The sequence below is a fragment of the Vicia villosa genome, unplaced genomic scaffold (genome assembly GCF_029867415.1).
Source record: "Vicia villosa cultivar HV-30 ecotype Madison, WI unplaced genomic scaffold, Vvil1.0 ctg.000109F_1_1, whole genome shotgun sequence".
Lineage (NCBI taxonomy): Eukaryota > Viridiplantae > Streptophyta > Magnoliopsida > Fabales > Fabaceae > Vicia > Vicia villosa.
This window is the reverse complement of record NW_026705020.1, coordinates 422,406-437,576: the sequence shown is the minus strand read 5'-3', so window position 1 is coordinate 437,576 and position 15,171 is coordinate 422,406.

Here is a 15,171-nt window from a genome sequence, read left to right as displayed (position 1 = left end):
CACAAGTAATTCTAAGACTATCGATCCCAGTGTTACAAATCAGAGCATGACCGACACGACCCAACATAACCGGATAAACTCTACGAGTCATCCTCACCGATCGCTTAGGCCGCTACTTCAATCTGAAATCATCAAAGTAAGGGTGGGACTACATCATAATTAAATAGCATTATAAATCGTCAGATATAGAATTTCATAAGCAATTATCCACCCTACTTAGCATATTCAGATTTATCAATTCATACCAATCACAAGCATAAGTCAAAAATATGCACCAATAACACCACACAATCATAACACCGGAAATTCGTGCAGACTCCTATGCATGTGGTACCAAAATTCGTGAATCACATTCACAGGACTTCTCTCTTCGATACTGCCCTTTAGTCGCTCACACCCCACATGGGCACACGACTAACCTCATCGCTCACACCCCACATGGGCACACGATGACTGCCTGCTAATCTCCGCATAATGGGAATTAGTCGTCAAGGAGCCGTTCATCAACGAGTCCAATGCAAATGATTTATGAATGAATGCACACATGTCACATACTTATATCATCATCAATCCGATGCTTAACATCGCTTTATCACATCTTACCAATAACGTCACAACAAGTATGTACATGTATCATGCATCATTCAAAACAAATCAATCATCATCATTCATCAAAACACATGATAACATCATTTACCATGAATGACATCCATCTGCATCATCATTCATCAAAACACATGATAACCATATTTACCACGAACAACATCCATTTGCATAACTAGCAGAAGCAATCACATTATAACAACACACATCATTGCACATATTCAATTATGCAAACAACAATTCATTGCACCTCATCAACTATGCAAAACAAGAATAAACCACATTTGAAGAAAATGATATTTGTCAAAATAAAATCAAGTTATTATTGTTTTCTTTATTTCATATGGTAGAGCATTCAATTTAAGGAACAACGTCCAAAACGGCGTATATATCGGACTTACGGTTTGAAAATTAGAAGCTTTTAAAGTTAGAACAGTTTTCAAAACGTGCTGCTGGAATTTGTATTGGAACCCGGTTCCTCCCACATGGGAACCGGTTCCTGGACCCAAAAATGCTATTTTTAATGTTCTAACACAGTGGAACCCGGTTCCTCCCACATGGGAACCGGTTCCCACGAACCCAATAGTTGAAAAACATGATTTTTAAGGCTTTTATGCACCCCAAACACATACCAACTCATACCATTACGAAATTAATCACCAATAACATCAAAATACTCCAAATACATGATTCTAATGCACAACCAACATACCATAACACCATATAACAATACTACATCAGCAATTGCAGTCAATTCATCAAATCATGCATGTCAGTGTTGGTATTTCACAAAACCTAACATCCCAAATAGAGATTCTAATCCCTTAATTCAATCCTAACATCATCAAAATCATAATACCATATAATTAGAGTAATCACCCCTTACCTTAGCCAAATATTTCTCGATTGGTCTTCTTCTTCTTTGTTCCTCTTCACGTATCAGCTTTCCAATCTCCCATCTCCCTGCTCTGCTTTTCACGTTCCTTTTTCCTTTCTCCCAATTCTTATTATTTTTATAAAATAATCTTTTAACTAGAATAAGTCCTTTACTAATATAACACCCCCCCCCCCCCCCCATTCCTTAACACCACACGTGGCCCAACATCATAAACCATTATTTTCCAATTAACTTCCACAAACCACCAATAATTCTAATCATTAATTAAATTTCCGATATTTCTCAATGTTCCTCATAAAAATCAATTATTCCAATTAAATAATTAGGAATAATTTTCGGGGTGTTACACGTTGAAACTGTTGAACAGGTTGGAGAGCATTTGAAGTCTCCGATGTGGGGATTTGGATGGTGGAAGACGCCATGGATTAAGTTGCTTCAAGAATTAGGTTTGAAACCTAAAAAGGGTTTTTGTGTGTTTAGATTCAGTAGGATGGAGAACAAGATTGTGTAATGAGGAAAAAACCCTGAAGGCTAAAGCTTCGGTATTTAAAGGTTTAGTAAGAACTTTTCAAATCGTTTTGAATAAAGGTCAAAAGGACACGCGGCAAAAGCTGATTTAATCTAATGGCAGTCGAACAATTATTAGCCTTACTCCTAGTATCTAGGAGCAATGATCATAAGTAATGACAAAGCATGGCAACGCGCGTTTTGAAGAAATGTTTTGAAAATGACAAGACGTTTTGAAAGATAAGTCATAAATGATTGTGACGTTAGTCAGATGTCTTGGAACACTAAAAGATATGAGTAAAGCGAAATCTCATCATGACAAGAAACGCCTATTTCTCTTGTTTTTCGAAACAGGCATTTATTGGGGGCAGTTTGTTAGTTGGAGATTTCGACTAGAGAATATGTTTCTCGAAGAATTAGAGTTCGAAGAAAAAATGGCTTTCAATGGCCATTCCCGAGAATGTTATTTATGGTGAAGATGCCTAAAATCGAAGTTGAATCGAGATAGGTTGTCTTCGAGACTTAAACTTTTTTTGAAATACGAGAGTACTGAAGCTTGTAGTATTTCGTTGCATTCTCACTAAAGAACGCGTTGTCACGTATCGAAAGAGGATTCAGGAGGGAGGGTTTGAATTTCGAAATATTCTGTGTAACCCAATGAGGATAGATGGCGCCCCAGGGATTCGAAACGCATGCATGTGAGCAACATGGCATTTCGTTAGCGTAGGACCGTTAGGGTCGAATTAGTATAAATAAGGGTCTTAGTATGAGGATCCAGGGTGTTCATTTTGTACAAACCACTCACAAATCACTCAAGTATCAAGTGTTAAGAGAAAGAGTTCGCTTAGAAATGTATGTATGACACCACACTTTAAATATGTTTGTATTTCTATTTACAGAATCAAAGTGTCTTTAAATTTCCTTTACTTTTTTGCCTAGTCTTTCCTTCAATTCAAGTTTCTTTATTTTCTTCGATAAGTCTTTACATTCTTGCACTTTACATTTATGAAATTTACAGTTCTTTTACATTTTTTTCAAAGTTATATTTATGTTCATAACCAGTTTAATTTTAGTTGTGTACTCTGTTAGTTTATTTCGCAAGTTATTTATATGTTCATACCATAAACAAGTTTTCAAAGCAAAACAAGATACCAACAAACATGAACCAAATTATCTCGAAAGACAACCATTTGACTATGTCCTAGGATCAATCTAGTCGATCCTGCGAGTAACCAAAGTATATTTATAGTTTGGAGGACTAGCGGTTGTTTACCGGAAATCACCGTAAATGGTAGTACATTGCACCAACAACTTACGAGTGAAACATATCCAAGAAGCACAACTTCTCCCCCACTTCGCTTAAACTACTTCCTGCAACAAAACAAATAAGTACCAATAGTGTTTCACAGACATGTCGTATACTAAGGAATAAAACACTAACAAGATTCAACTGTCACACAACTCAACTGACTCGACAACTTGGCTCGGACCGACCTGCTCTGATACCACTATGTAACACCCCAATTCTACCCCGAGCATTTATGCGGAAAATATAAAGCGAGAAATTGGAGTAGTTAAAAATTTCAAACAACTCATTGGAGTATCACATATCAACTTAAAACTTCAACTTGTATTTCATTCAACAATATGATACATAGCATTCGAATGACACAGTCAAATATCAGCTTTATTCACCTTAGAACTCAACAACTAAAAACATCAACAACTTAGTACAACAACTATCATAGAAACAATATAAACAATCATTTATCCCATCCCGAGTGCTACGTATCAGAGCGACACACTAACTGGACTCGATGAAGCAACAAACTTCCACTGCTATACTTGAGTACCTGCCCATTTCCCATGGTAGGGGAAACATCAGCAGCAAGGGTGAGATATCAAACTATATAAATAGGATCATGATAAATCATATATCAGGTAAAGAATATAAATGAATCACCGCTTCGCACAACATCAACGTAATCAATACCAATAACAACATCAATGAATAGTCATAGTATCAACATGTAAACATATTCAACCAGTCATCATATACGTATCTTCAGACAACTCAACATATAAGCATTTTCAATAAGTCAACATGTAATCATCAATATCATCATATAAGCATCTTCAACAAGTCAACATATAAGTATCTTCAGCAAGTCAACATTTAAGCGTCATAATCAATATATAAGCATTTTCAACAAGTCAACGTATAAGCATATATATATATATATATATATATATTGTCATATAAGCATCGCAATGCATAATCAACAACTCCAATAAACAACAACGGACAACGACTCGAATGCGACTCAACTATGCATATGCATGTGGTACCAATCAGAGCTTCATCCCCCGTCACCAATTACCCAATTCAAAGGCACAACGCATAAGCCTTCGTCACTAGTTTGCCAATCCAGGCCTTCATAGAGTGTGCATATGAAATGTGACTCGACAAACAAGACAATACAGCATACTCAACACAATCATATATCGTCACGAGGCATAAGCCTATATCACAATCAATTACCATCTATACGAGGTAATTCACGTCACCATAATATTTCATCTTCACTTAGTCACAAAATCATCATCACAAATATATACAACATCACGTATTACAAATCATCACAAAACATTGTCATGTTTCGACACATCACCGCAATTATACAACTTCGCATATAAACAAGTTATTACATATATATCCTCATGTTTCGGCATATCACAACAAACATACAACTTCATGTATTAACAAAATCGTCACAATCATACAATTCGCATATCATCAAGATTATTACAATTATCATCACGGTTCGGAACATCGGCACAATTACTCAATTTCACATATTAACAAAGTCATCCAAATCAAAACCATAATTTTTGATCAATTCATAAGATAATCTCAACATGCTAATTTATCAAGTAAACCGAATCAACTTCCAATTATCAACTAATTCAATTAGACATAATATTATTTATCAAGATAACATCATTGGCATAGCAATATATTATTCTCAACAAAAATATTCAACCAAATCACGATTACGGTCAAATTCTCAAGATATCGTAATTTACCGATAAACTCGAATAATTTATCCATGTCTATGTATATTCTAATTAATTAGAATTATTAAAATTAATTCTACTATTTAATTTAATCAACCGATTAATGTCACATTATATTAATTCCAATTCCATTATATTCTATTCCTAAAATTTGTGTCAATTTCCATCACAAAACCAACATTTATTTATAAAGAATATTTAAATCAAACACAATTTCCGTCGATTCGTTAAATATCACAATTTCAACAAAATAACACTATGATATTAATCTACTAATTAAACTTAGCTACCACGTAATTTTTCATCAAATTTCGGACAACTAATTATACCGTTTATTTTAGCTTTTTCGGTCAAACAGGACTGTTTTGTATTGCATAGCACCACTACTTCCAAAATTCACTTTGCACTGTTACTATAATATTATTTTCCTAATACATGTAGTCAATTCATTATAATTTATGTATACCATTACATTACTACTAGTGACTCTTCTTAGACAGAATAACAGAACTAGTATTGAAATCACATGAAAAACAAAAATAACAGGCACATATAGGAACAACACACAATAGAAATAGTAATGAAAATAATCATAACACACAGGGGTAACACCAAAACATGGCTTATGTGGGGTGTTCATCAATATATCACCTCATTATGTATACTTTAATTCATAGTATGGAAACAATTAAAAATAAATAAACAAAACAGGCACATGTGTATAAACAATAAGTATGAACAGCAGAGCAACAAAGAAGTAGCACTCCATAAAAAGGGCATAAAAACGGAACACACATGGTGCCGCCCGCCAATGGATGGCTGCGGAGCGGCAAGGCACATCTAGTTTCCACTATTTCCAATATGCATAGAATTGTTTCAATATCCCACATTCAATTTCAATAAACAACAACTTTACGAAAATCAATTGCAATTTCACAAGTAACAGAACACAAGAATAACACCCCACAATGACAATCTATACCCTAACCCACATACAATTCATCATATTCCCATTTAGGTAGTAAGAATCCCCCCTTACCTTGGATTTAGTGCAGCTTTAAGGAATTTCAATGGAGATTTTGAGAAAAATGGCACTTGAGAGCAACACTTTAGGTCTCCTTCTTCTCCTCTTCACAATCCTAGTCCCCTTTCTATGCTCTTCTTCTAATCCTTACACGGTTTTCTATATGCTTTTACTATTCCAAAATGACAAAAAGTGATACTACACTTGGTTACTACTTCATACTGGGCCTAATAAAAATACACCCTTAATACTAAAAGATACCATAATATAAGCCCAAATTAATTTCTACACTTAATGTAAAAATAATACTTCCACTTAAATACCACTAAAATAAAACCCGATTATTTTAATATACCGACTTATTACTCAATGCCTCATATTTTCGGTCTAATCTTAATTACTCGGAAAATTCCCAAAATGCTAAATATTAGCTCATTAATATTTGTAATACTAAAAATATTAAAATCTTCGATTAAATATCGATCCGCTATCCCGAACTAATACCGACTAAATAGTCCCAAAATACGAAAATTTAATAAACATCTTAAATGTCTAAATTAAGCAAATAACTAATTTTCCGGGCGTTACAACGATGATGGTGTAATTAGCAAGAGTGTTCCTGCTTAGGTGATGTGGTACATACCGATAATTCCAATATTCAAGAGATTGTTTTCTAATGTTATTGACACAAAGAATACTAGATGACATTCAAATGAAAGAGTGTGTGATGGAAAAAATCGTCATATAGTTGATTCAATGCAATGGAAGAAAATTGATTCCTTGTTTCCAGATTTTTCCCTTGAACCAAGGAACCTTAGGTTTGGACTTTCCACCGACAGAATGGACCTTTTGGTAATTTAAATACTAACCATACATCATGGAATTTACTTCTCATAATTTACAATCTATCTCCATAGTTGTGCATGAAGCACATGTATATGATGTTACTGATGGTGAATTCGGGTCCAAAACAACTAGAGAACGACATAGATGTTTATTTAACACCATTGATTGAACATTTAAGACTTTTGTTGGAGAAAGGTGTTAATGATGCGTACGCATGTGATAACTTTAAGTTTTTGCAATTGTTTGCAAGGTATCAAAGCTCCCCAATGGTGTAGCGGTGAAATTGGTGAGACTAAAGCCATGGAAAAGATTTAGCTTATTTTTTTAAACAGAGTCGCCACCACGCTTTATGATTTCCAAAAAGAAATGAGAGAAAGGGCGAATAAAACCCACAGAAGTTTTTAAAATAAAAAATAATAAACTTATCAGAGATTTGGGCAAGGGGGTTTGTTATACAAGGGGGAGGTTTTAAGCACCCATCATATCCATTATACTCCATGAGAACCTCTTTGAAAATGTTATTGTTTTTGTGTACATGTATTTTGAAAAAGAATATGTGAACTTGTTTAGAAAGAGTGTGGGGATGGGAAAAGAAGTTTTTGAAAGTGAGCTCGATAAGACATCGCATCTTAGGCCTACATACCCCTTTTAAAGAAAAAAGAAAGGCAGAGCTTTTGTAGTTCTCCTTAAAAGGAAAATAAAAGGGGGCCAAGGTGGTCAAAATATTTTTGGGTGTGAGCTTTAACAATACTAAACAGGTTTTTAAAAGGGTTAAGCTTTAACAATACTTGACAAGTTTTTAATAAAAAAGGGACCAAGCTTTAAAAATACAGGGTTAATGGACTAAGAATAGTTTCACCGGAAATAATTCTTCTCTTAGTACCAAGGTTTTAAAACAAAAAGGGTGGTTGAGCTTTAACAATACTAAACCAAATAAAAGAGACCAAGCTTTAGAAATACAAGGTCAATGGACTAAGAGTAGTTTCATTGGGAATAATTCTCCTCTTAGTACCAAGGTTTAAAAACACAAGGGTTTGATTAAGCTTTAACAATACAAAACCATGAAGCAAGTGAAAAGCTTTAACAATACTTTAACACAAAAATAAAAGATATTTGGAAAAGAGTTTGAGTACCTTGACAATTTTAGTCAATACCTCAAGAGTGCGTGTGATAACATGTGTCACAAAAGACAAAAAAGTAAGCATGATAATCATCAATGATAATGAATAAGAATGTTTGTACCTTTGGCTGGATTCATATATGAATGAATGATGGATGATGAATATGAAACTCATGCATGTGGGTTAGATAAACAAAGTATATACAAATGATAATACAATGAATAATAAGTACAAAACACAATGATAAAAATCAACAAGTGTGTACAAAGGATAATGGTTAAGATAAACAAATAAGTACAAAACATAAAGATTGAAATCCACAATTTTATGTAAAAAGTTAACACGTTCATGGAAAAACAAAGATCAACATGTTTTCTTTTTGGATTAGGGTTTTTAACCTAGGGTTTTTGAATTTAGGGTTTAAAATTAGGGTTTTGAAATTAACTCCTAAACCTAATTAATTTGAATGATTAAATACCAAATACTAAAAGAGGATTGGTCTAAGGGTACATGGAAAAGCCAAAGACATGAAATTCTAACCCTAAACAAATGTTCATAAAAATATACAAAGATACTTTGAAGAAATATTCAAATAAAAATGATTTTTGGTTGATTTTTTAATACATAAAAAGACATGTTTTTTGAATAATTTTTAAATGAGATAAAAAATAAATATTTTTGGATTTTTAGTTTATGACACTAAAATAGACAACATAAACAATCATACAAAAAAAGAACAAGTCAAAAAGGTTGATTTTTCTATTTGTTATGATTTTTCAAAGTTTAAGTAAAAAGGGAATTAAACTAGTGGTAAAAAGAAAGGTTTTGTCTCCTACATGGTTTGAACACACACCCTCTTTCTTACCACTCAAAACAATAGTCAACAGACCAACGCGCGTGTGGTGATAGTAAAAGGATCCCAGTTGAATATGAGTCAAAGCAAGTGTTAGAAAAATGTAAAAAAAAAAAAGCAAAAGGTCTGGGGTGAGGGGATTCGAACCCCAGACCTGGGACACGCGTTAGGTACACTCACTATGACCAATTGAGCTGTAACGATGAATTCGTTAAGGAAATATCTCTAATTCATTTTATCTAAATTTCCTTTTTTAAACTGATGAATGGCGCCAAAGGGGCCTTCATCTTATTCGTGGAGACAACAACAAACTCTACCATGGCTGGATTCTGATTCCTTCAATTCTCCATCAAATTTCAAAAAGTAAAACATCAAAATGCTCAGAATTTTGCCACAAATCCAACCATGTGACTAACAATAATTAAAACATATTCAAACTCATGAATTTCTGGAAAAAGAGTATGAACCCTAAAAATTAATTTCAAAATTAAATTCTCAGATAAAACAATTAGGCCCTAAAACCTTAGGGCTTTTACTCCCTACAGGATTCTAAACAGATTGGTAACAAGTTTCAATCAAATTGATGCTAAAACAGGTATGTTCGAGTTTGAGTTTAATACTTCTAAAAGTGGAGGTTGAATCCTTACTTGGAGGTGTTACAGAAGTGTTGCAACTATCCGGAAAGCTTCCTTGATGTTCAGGGATGGTGTTTGAATGCTTAGAATGCTTTGATCACCTCTGTAATTTCAAACCCGATAGCACCTACAAAATGAAAAATTTATGGCTGGAAATCTTGGTTGCAGATGATACAGAATTGGATTAAGTGTCTGGATAGCTTCTATATGTGATATAGAAGGTATCTGAAATAAAAGGCCTGAAAACGCACGAGCCAAATGGAAGGTTCAAACTTTTGGTTCAAGGTAAGTCTTTAATGGAGGTTGAAGAGTGATTTTGTATTGAGGTGTTTGGTAAGTGTTAGGAGATGATGGATAGCTTCTATAAGGTATATAGAAAGTGTTTGAAGGCCTGGTTTGGTAGGTTTGTGTTTGGCTTGAGTTTTGGTAAGTTGAGACCTTTGTGAAGCTTTAATGGAGGTAAAAATGGTTATTTTTGGTTATAGGCGTTTTGAGAGGTTGTGGAAGTGGTAGACAGCTTCTAAATGGTATTTAGAAGTTGTTGGAAACTTTGGTTGACACCCAGAATTGATGGAACTCAAAATCACTAAAAAAATGCAAAGATAAGAAAGATAAGAATTTCAAGTGATAGGTGACTTGGAGAATTCTGGTGTGTTTGATGCAAGAGGCAAGGGCCTTTATTTATAGGCACAATTTAGGGTTTGTGGAGGGAAAAAACTCAGAAGTTTGAGTTCACATGTGATACTTGTAATTCTTTACTTGTTTGTGAAGAAATGAGAAAAATGGATTTCCAATGGAGGGTACAAGGCTCAAGCATGCTTGTGAGACTTCATTCTGAACATGGGAGGCTTGATTGTTGGGTTTGCAATTCTTTTGTGCAAAAGAGACATGGGAGAGGCTCAAGGAGAGTTGACTTAGTGTATAAAGCTTCTTTATGAAAATGGCAATGGTGCCTTTAGTCTTGAAATGGAATGAAATATTGGACAATGCTTATAACACTTGGATAATGGCTCAAAAGCAAGTGTAATCTTCTGATTATGGTGCTTGGAACCAGTTATATGGGCTTTACTTGGAAGATTCTTTCATATTTGAAAAAATTTGCAAGTTAGTTCTTCATGTTCTTCATGTTCATACTTTAATTCAAGTGTTCATGGAGCCTTGTTTGCAAAATCATATCTCTTAGCTCAAGCCATGGATTTTCATGCTATTGATCTCTTTGAAAAGCCCTTGATACATACTTCAAGTCACTTGTTAAAAGTTTTCTCAAACTCTTTTGGGATCATGGAGAAAAATGGCCATAAAGTTAAGAAAAATCTAAGTGAAAACAATTAAAATTTCTTCAAGTTTTTTGAACATAATCTTCAAAATTCCATATTTCTCAAAATAATCATTTTTGATGAAAACTAGAGCAGAGACAAAGTTGTTTGTTTGATTAAGATATGCAACTTTCATGTTGAGAGATTTTTGAGTGTGTAGGTGTAGCAACCTGCCTAAAAATTTATAGCTTAGAGAGTCGCCACCTATTCTACCAAGGCGAATAGGAAACCTATGCAATTAAGAGATCAGCGTAAGATACTATATTCAGGTCGAGGGAAGGTGTTAGGCACCCTCAACCCTTTCCTATTGGCTTTGAATCTAAGGTAAAGGTTTATAGCAAAATTAGAGAGGTTAATAGCTAAGGAAGTGAGAAGGGGAAAAATTAAGATTTTTGGGAAGGGGACTCGCCTTGGTTATCCAAGTGCCTACGTATCTCCTTAGGGAGAATCAGAGTCAACGTAGTTCGGGGACAGGATTTTACGCCTTAGAATTAGAATTTGATTGTATTTGAAGTTGTTTTGAAATTGTTTTGAAATGCGAAGTTCGAAGGTATTTTGAATTACCTTATCGTAGTTTGAACATCGCAGAATTGAAGAGATGAAAATCTGTAGTATCGTGGTTTAGTGTATTTTGAGTGTTTTAGATTTGGGCGTACAACCCTGATTTGATTTTGTACTATTAACCGCAACGATCAATAGATTCGATCGCCATAGTTAACAGATTTGTAGTTGTATCGTTACCAATTCTAATCAATTGATTTGATTATCACTAATAACGAATTAAGGTATTTTTTAATAATTTTAATAATTAGTTTGTATCATTATCCCTCATAATCGATTGATTCGATTAAAAAGAATAACGAATTACGAATGAGGAAATTGAATAGTTAATCATCGCAACCAATGAGGATGGTTGAAACCATTTAACTAAATAGAAATTAATTGTATTTTAATTAAATAAATATTTAAAAAGATCGATTATTGCCCATCACGATTAATAGATTTAATCGAAACGAACAATAAATTAATGATTTACGATTTATAATACATTTAATTTATTTGTAAAAATAATCTATTATTATATACATAAATATCTAAAAAGAATTAAGTAAAATGTATAAATTAATTGAAATAGATCTAGTTTATTAGGGGGTGTATTATTGTTCTTTCTAGTAAACTGAGGGTATGTGGGTAGCAATGGGTTTGGCCCATGAATGTTGTGATCCGTTGGCTAGGGTGTGGTAAGGCGTATGTGGCTATGATGAGGATTCGAAGATGCCGCCGTTAGATCTAAAGCTAAGCTGATCGTACGATTGGCATGTGAAGTTTGAGTGAAGGTTCATGATAAGATTACTAGAAGTGGCTTGAGAACGGACCAATCACGTGGCCTAGGAGTGGCCACGTGTCGGGAGATTATTGGATCTCGAGGGATGCTCTTATCTCTTCCTTTTTATCTTCCCAACGGCTCAATATGGCTTACCAATTCCATGTTTTTTCGGTTCACGATAACACAACAAACAACCACACAAAAAACAAAGGCAAGAGACTCCTTCCTCTCTCTCTCATTCGGTTCCCTTCCCCCAACAATCACACAAAATAAGATCCAGCAAGGTGTTACTCAAGAACACCCATGGCGGTGCTCAAGAACACGTGGTGGTGCCGATGAATACACACGGTGGCCGGCGCGGCGGCGCCTTAGCACTAACCCAGAACCCACAAGCAACACGACCAAAGCTACTATCGCAACAAGTTCTTAAAAGCTAAGTGGATTAGAGCTTACCTCTCGGTCTTGATATTCTGTAACGTGTAAGCTCCTTCCTGATTCTTTCTCTTCTCCGTTCGCAGGTTTGGATGCGCAAGCTTGGAGATCGAAGCCTCCGATTCCGCCGCCCTCTTTTCAGAATCCCCCCTTTTCATCTGATTTTTTCTTTTAATTTATACTTAGGGTTAGGTTCTTGATTAGGAAGTGTTAGATGTAAGTTTTGATTGCTGTAATCTAAGATTCAATTTGTTTTTTTTTAGATTTGATTTGCAATATTGATTCTTTCACGTTTTTGTAATATTGGATGAATTAATGGAAATTATATGATTTCATTTTAAGATTTGCTTACGTTAAGAATTGATTTTTTTTTTTGCGTTTTGATTTGTCTTGCTGAGATTTGGTTTAGTTTGATTCACTGGGCCTGAGCAAAGATTTGTTCATTAGGGTTTGTGGGAGGGATGGTGGTGCGGCCGCCGCAGGTTCTCACGAGGAAGGAGGTGAACAGGGTTCCAAACCCTAGCCCCCTTGGTTGACTCGGTCAACCCCTCCAAACAATTTCCTCTCTCTTTCTTTTGCAAATTTTTTTTATTGGTTAGTGGATTTTTTTTAAAAAAAAGTTAGTAAATCATATTATATAATAATAATTAATAAAAACGAAGTAATAAAAAAAATAAAAATAAACTCTGTTGACTTTTGGTCAACTATCCACAAAAAGCAAATGCTAAATAATGATTTAATTAATAATTAGTTTCAATTAACCCTCAAATTAGATTAATAAAACTTTAAATAAATACTAATTTGTTAAAAAATTAATATTTATAGAAAGCTTTAAAGAATTTGAATGGGCCTAATATTGAACCCAATTTTGCAATTCCTCAAAAGACACCCCCTTATCTTTCTTTTTTCAAGGAGCAATTTAGGAATGGGCCAAGTATCAATTGGATTTAGAAAGATTTTGCTATTTACACCCTTATTTCATTTCGACCAATTTATAAGGGAGTTTTATAAGAGATCGAGTTTAATAATAGGTATATTAACCCCTATGGCTCTTAATTTTTAACACCTTTAATAAATTGAAAGATATGAATTGTATCGGGTAAATTTTGGGGTATGACAGCTGCCCCTATTTAATTACCTTAGATTGAATGGCGTGAGAATTCGCAGGTCTCATGCTTTTCGAATCGAAGAGTTATTAAATAATGGAAGACCCCTAAATTTACCTTGTGCTCGAGTGTGAGAGAAAAGAATTGTCCTGCTAAAGCCTGAGTCTTACATAGCGCGGACTCGCAGTCAGTTGTGTGATTAGCTTGCTATATTGCTGGCAAGCTTTCGTAGTTTATGAACCTCACTTACTATAGTTCTAGTAAGTCCTCATGGTTTGTATAACCCCAAAAGGATCACTTGCTATAGTTCTAGCAAGCTCACCTGCACCAGTAGGATTGTTTTGTAAATGTGTATGCATCATGCGTATGCCTATGATCCTGTTGTTGTACAATGCAAATGTATACATGTTCACATATGTAAATGATGCGTGTGCGCGAATGGGTATGTATGAACGACAAAGTTGTTATCATCGGTAAGGTTACTGGGATACGTCAATCAGGCGATTGGAAAATAAACACTCAGTAGGGTTAGTGGCATCGGTAAGGTTACCGGAAAGCATCAATCAGATGATTGGAAAGATATCTCAGTAAGGTTACTGGCATCGGTAGGGTTACCGGAAAGCATTAATCAGATGGTTGGAAAGAAAGTCTCAGTAAGGTTACTGGCATCGGTAGGGTTACCGGAAAACATCAATCAGGTGATTGGAAAGAAAGTCTCAGTAAGGTTACTGGCATCGGTAAGGTTACCGGAAAACATCGATCAGGTGATTGGAAAGAAAGTCTCAGTAAGGTTACTGGCATCGGTAGGGTTACCGGAAAACATCAACCAGGTGATTGGAAAGAAAATCTCAGTAAGGTTACTGGCATCGGTAGGGTTACCGGAAAACATCAATCAGGTGATTGGAAAGAAAATCTCAGTAAGGTTACTGGCATCGGTAAGGTTACCGGAAAACATCAATCAGGTGATTGGAACGAGACAAACAGTAAAATTACTGACGACGGTATGGTTACCGGAAATCTCCAAATTGTATGGTTTTGGCATTGATTTCTTTGGAAAAAATTTGTATTTGAGGGGATAAAGTGGCATAAGGTCGGGAAAGCTTGCAAGAAAGCACCATTAAGAATAAATGATTTGAGAAAAACCTGTGGGGAATACTACTCGGGATAGTTGAGGAATAAGGAGTTCTTTTGGAGAAGTGACCCTGACCTAACTGAGGATGTAAAGGGTGTTTGATAAGAACTTGAATTTGGCTTATGCTTTGATGCATGTTTGAAACTAAACGTAATGCTCCACCTAAGTGGAAATGCTATGCATTTTGGAGGATGCAATGTGGTATGCAATGACATCTATCAGGAGCTCAAAGGATGAAATCTTCTGACTGTTGAGGAACGCCAACCATCTAGATTTAAATCTCGATTCTTGCT